This window comes from Condylura cristata, unplaced genomic scaffold (genome assembly GCF_000260355.1).
Source record: "Condylura cristata isolate star-nosed mole 26May11 unplaced genomic scaffold, ConCri1.0 scaffold00015, whole genome shotgun sequence".
Taxonomy (NCBI): Eukaryota; Metazoa; Chordata; class Mammalia; order Eulipotyphla; family Talpidae; genus Condylura; species Condylura cristata.
In genome coordinates this window covers 15,038,798-15,044,647 of record NW_004567116.1, presented here as the reverse complement: position 1 = coordinate 15,044,647, position 5,850 = coordinate 15,038,798, and the positions used below count along the sequence as shown (strand labels likewise).

General features: G+C 36.3%; 1 protein-coding gene across 1 annotated transcript in view; it reads left to right on the top strand.

The window, feature by feature from the left end:
• The window catches only part of LOC101620544 (chromosome unknown open reading frame, human C11orf74), a 58,456-nt gene that overhangs the window by 39,642 nt on the left and 12,964 nt on the right, over positions 1-5,850 (top strand). The window lies entirely within an intron of this gene.

The window sequence follows — 5,850 nt, the reverse complement described above, 5'->3', positions numbered from 1 at the left end:
TTACCTAACCTGGTTTACAAGCTCTTTACTCTGGCTTCCCTGGCTCCCTGACTTTGAAAGGTTTTAGTAATTAGATGCAATTAATATTTTATCCTAATTCTGAACAATTCATTCAAAGGACTGTTTCTTGAGTACTCTACTAACTAGTAGAATTTGCAGATTTTTCTGTTACATACTTGGTTCAAGTGAGATCAGAGATCTAAGGGAGTCACATACTCCAGGGACAAGTTCTCTTAACTTGCATATCCTAGGCAGCTCTGAATTTCTGTATTAGCAGCATAGGCGCTCTGACTGGATTAGAAGGGATAGGAAGGACTTATCTGGAAGCATGTTTGTAGAGCAGGCACAATGTTTTTGGATTTTGGATGATTTGGGGAGGGGGACAGAGCTAGTTAAAAATGCAGACTCCTGCATCCTGTTCCCAAGAATAAGTTTGACTCAGAATGCCTTTAGCGGCATCTCGAGAACTGCATATTAAACCACAATCCCAGGAGATTCTGTTTTGGTTTGTCTGTCAGTGACATTTGCAGACAAATGGTTCTAGCCTGCATGTAGGACATGTGCAATACAAAATTCATTTCACAGGAGGGCACAAAAGTGCACAGATTGGGCATTTTTGCAAAGATTGAAGTTTCTTGCTTCCTGCCAGTAATGAGAAGGTCTGTAGACTGACATGAACTGATATAGCCAACAAATCTGATTTTGGTTATATCAATCTTTTAAATTAGTCTTGTTACCTTTTCTATTATTTTCACACTGTTTGCTTTGGATGTTTTTTCAAGTTATGTTTTTATATTACTGTATCCATTTCTTTAGTTTAAAAAATTGCATATGTCTCATTAGTATGTTTTTTCCAGAAATCCGGGAACAGGCAATTTTGCGTTTGTGTATAAAAGGGTGTTGAGGCTGAACCCAGTCTCAACGGACTTGAATAAGTTAGTGAGGACCTTCCCACATGTAAGATAATATGAAAAGAAGAGACTGAAAAGCAATTTAGGCTTCAGTGATCTATTCCAATTACTGAAAAGACCACCAGGGCTTCACAATTTTCATAACGCACAATCTGGGTCATTTAAAGGAAAAAAAATAGTATGTGCCAAGGTGAATTTTAGTTTGAGCCTAATTTGTATTACACTTCAGGAATGTGAGCAGAAGGCAAATATTTATATCAGATGGGAAATGTGACATTTTAAATAGGCAAGTTGCTTGTATAATTTTGGCAGCTGAGAGGTTTACTGATTAGATTCTGTTGTTATTGTTTAAGCAACAGATTTGCCTTGGGCAACAAGGCAGTGAGTTTCATATTGTTTTTCTAACATTGACTTTATTTGTTCACCCTATTCACTTTCATAAATATTCTCCAAGATGCAGGAGCATGCATCTTTGCTGGTGTTTGGTTTATCATTCTGGCATCCTATGAGGAGACTAGCTGCCCCCCCCCACCCCCCAAGAAACCAACCCAGTGCTGATTAGTTGTCTTAGTGTAACTTTTGTGGGAAAGTTTGGTGTCCTGTTTTATTTGACATCAAGTTAATGACTTTTTCCTGATTTTGGATTTGAGATATTTAGTTAAGCTGATGGCATGTTTTAGTTTGTTGAACAGAAGAAGTATTTGAGATCATTACTATGCTGAGGGCCTGAAAGTAGGAAGAATCTTCTGGTCATTTTTCTTTTCCTTTTCTTTCTTTACACTTTCTCCAGGCTGTTCTCTGAATGAATATTAGTGGCTGAAGAGACTCTTTTGAGATCTAGTCATAAGCAAGTCCCTTAGACTTTCACTGTCATAAGCAAGTCCCTTGTCTTTATGCTGTGGTTGATTGTATTGAATGAGAATGTGCAACTGACTCCTCCTCAAAGATTGGCAGCTTTGTTTGATACTAATTTCCCAATTTTAATGAGGGCATTAGTCCCAAAAATTCTATATTTTTGTACAACTATAAGCATAGAAGTGCAACCTATGAATGATCAGGGACTATTATTCAACAAATATTTAACAAATGTGATTAAAAACTGAGATATTATGAAGAATAAATTTGGTTCCTTTTCTCACGGAATTTCTAGATTATTGAAAGAATGAAATATTACCACAAACACATGATTACAAATTGTTCTGGATATCATGGTAACCTATTGTAGGGGTCTTAAATTTTGTAGATCAGAGACAGCTTTTGAGAACCTGAGGTCTAAAGGACGAGTAATCATTAACGAGGTGCAGGTGAGAATAGGAACAGCACATGTAAGATTCCTGAGCTACGAGGAGCTGGCATATTTTAACCAACACATAGTTTAGGAATTTCATTTACTTTACCCTTAGGATTGCTAAAACTCATTCCTTCATTACTTAGAAGACTATTAAAAACATTGAGGGGGTGAGATCCTTGCTTCAAAATCCTGGCATCTATCCCCATTTGTGTAAAGTTATCTGTCTGTTAGAGTCCATGTCAACCACACAAGCAAACCTGTTGCTCAGGCATCAGAATTGCATGCAGAAACTTCCACTCTATTCCTGAGAAGAGAACAGAATTAGGAGATAATTCTGCCTTCATCCTTTCACTGTCTGTTTTTCCCTAAGGGAAGGAAGGTTTCATCTAATAGAATAGATTGAGGGAAAATATAAGTATATCTGAATCAGCCCCTTTGATTTTCTTTTGGGTTCATGCTTTCTGAGAGGTGCACACCTTTTCTTGTATCTGTGCCACCTCTCTTATAGTAGACATACTTGAAATAGGGCCTATACCTGCCGTATGCAACGTTTTCAACTTTAGGGAGGCAATGGATCATTTGAAGAGCTTTAGAGAATTACCAGTATGGCCCTACTTGGTGGTGCTAAGTAGGTGTGGTTAGGACACATCACTGCAAGATAGCCACAGCCGCCTCAGTGCAATTTTGATCCCCGCCCAGGAGGTGACCCACATAGCGCTGCAGCAGGCCTCTCTTGACTCACCTGCTGCTCCCCTCAGCAGTGTACTTCCTTGATCTGCCTGTTCTGCTCCCCACTCTGTCTCTGGTGAATCCTCTCACCACCCTGCACCACTGATCTGTACCCCAGTTTTGTATGCATAAAGTAAATAAATAAATCTTAAAAAAGAAAGAAAGAAAATTACCAGTACCTGGGTCCTGCCTTTGGCGATTCATTTTCAGTGTTTTGGTAAATATGTAGGTGCTGACAGATTTTAAAACTCTTCTAGTAATTCTAATGTGCTATTGAAGTTGAGAACCATGTCTAGACGAAGTCCAGAAGTATCACTTTCTGAGTCCTCAGGGCCCTAAGGGTGTGAAGCAGTTCTCCTGATACCTGGCTGAATATTGTCAGTTGTGTTGACGAGATTTCTCTCAGGGTAAAACAGCACAAGGTCTAGACTCATAAGGAAAACGTGATAAAAAGGAAGCACAGTTATGACTGCAGTGCAAGATTTATTTTTAAATATAGCTCCAGCAGTTATCAAGCTGGTATTTTGATACCGTCTTTCTGATTCCAGTATATATTTCTTTTTTATTTTTGTATTTGAAGATAGAGAAGTATAATCTATCATAGTATATTAACTATCATCCCAACCCCTTATAGAAATCTTCTCTAATCTTCCCCCACTTTCTTCTTAGATGAGCAATGATCTTCTTTTTGCAGTTTTATTTATACTGCAATTTTTTCTCCTCAAAGTTTTTTTAGTTAGAATGTTTCTTAAAAGCATCATGCACACACATACTAAACTTTTGTCTTTTAAACAGTTTTTAAATGTTTAGTCCATTTCCACTTACTGTAGTTGCTGATATATTTTGACTCTAAATGTATGATTATGTTCTTTTGTTTCCTGATGGTCCTGCTACTTATTGCTTACTCATTTCTTGCCTATTTTGGATTAATCAAGTATTATTGTATTTTTATTTCATTGTCTCCTTTTTTTTTCTTTAAGCACTTAAAAAGATTTAAAAATTCTTTTTCTAGTGTTAATTTATGAAAATGTTGAAAAACCTGATGTTTTCCCCCTCATTCAACCCCTTTTTACCTGCTACATGTTGGTATTGTTTTACTTGTATTTCTTTTGTTTGGTGTTTGTGGAGATTCATATCAAAGAATTGTTACTGTCTGGGACATTACTAGACAATTTTATTGTCTGTGCTTGGATCTTTTTATCACACCCTGTGTATCTCCTCTGTTTTTTTTTACTGCACTTTGTAGCCTTTTTAATTTACTTTCTTGTATCAGAATATTTCCTACTAGCTATATTCTTGTTCATTAATTCTTAAATTGTATCTAATATGCTATTAAAGCCATCGATTTTTCAGTTATTATAGTTCTTAAAGGAGATCTGGGATATATATTTCAGTTATCAGCTGAAATTCTCAAATTTTGTAACGTAGTTTTGGGGGAATGTATTAATCAGTTACTTTACAGTTCATGCCTCATAATCTAATAACTAAGATTTTCTGTCTATTCATTTATATTATTAATTTCCCCCTTTGATCCACTGTCTTTATGTGCCTGCTAATTTTTATTTGATACTGAACAATGTACATAGATTCTAGGTGATGTTATCTTCTTTTTGAGAAAGTTTTCTATGTACATATAATTGATAGCAATTAAAATAGGAGCAGGTTTTCTAACATTGCTAATATTGAGATGATTTTGCACTGGGTTTCTGACTTTGTGAGGTCTGCTTTACTTTTAGTTCTTGCTTACTGCCATGGTGTAGCCTTTCCAGGTAAATCAGAACCTTCCTTTTGGGGGATTCTGACCTCCAAATTTTATATTCATAGCACTGAATCTGTTGGTAGTTCTGCTAAGTTTTTCAGCTTCTTGTTCTTTGCCTCTCCACCACAGCTGGCAAGTCAGTAAATGTCATGACTTGAAATGCCGTAGACACACTTCTCAGCACTTTCCTTCTTTCTGGTATTTTGACCCTACAAGTCTGGGCCATCCTGATATGTCTCTAATGCTTTAAATAGTTGATTTATATAATTTACGCAGCTTTTCTAGTTCTTGCAGGGGACAAAATTGATATTAGTTAGACTAGCAGACCTTTGAGGATGTGGTCTGGGAACCCATTAGAAAATCTCAATTTCTGAAGCTCAAATGTGTTGAAATTTGAGCTAAGTTCCAAAAATCATTGAGTTAAGAAGGAAGTGTCTTAGTGTAAATAAAGGCAGTAACACCAAATTGTAATACTAATCATTGTAATATTTACTCAGGAATTTATAGTTGCAATAAATGCCAGTTTTCATTGAAATTGTCCTTGATAAAGAGATAACAATTATAAATTTTATTATAAGTCTTGATCCTTCAGTACACTCCTGTTTCATACTTTACATTCTGAAGTAGTACACATACATATAATAGTCCTACATACTGAAATACGATGGCTGTATTGTGTAGAAACACTTGAGCAATTGATAGGTATGTTAAACAAAATATTTTCCTTTTCATTTATGGATCAGCATCCTGTGCTGTGAGCTTGCCATCTTCCCAATATTTATAGGGTTTTCTAATAAAATTGATGATATTAACTAATGTGATTTTTATACTGAATAATCAAATATGTCAACATTTGGAAAGTCTGCATAACACAGTGAACCAATATTTTCCAATGTTGATATTATAAAATCATGCATAGGCAAAAGATCCATTTAGCATATAAAATAGATTAGTGGATTTTAACATAACAGTATGAAAAATATGTTGAAGTCATTTCAGCTTATAATTTCAAACTACTTCGACCCTCCTGGTGGTACAGAGGGTTAAAGCACAGCACTGAGAAGCTAAAGCCACTTCCACATGAGTTCGATCCCCGCCTGCCCAGAGGTGACCACATGGCATGGCAGACCTCTCCTGACCTGCCTGCTGCTCCCCTCAGC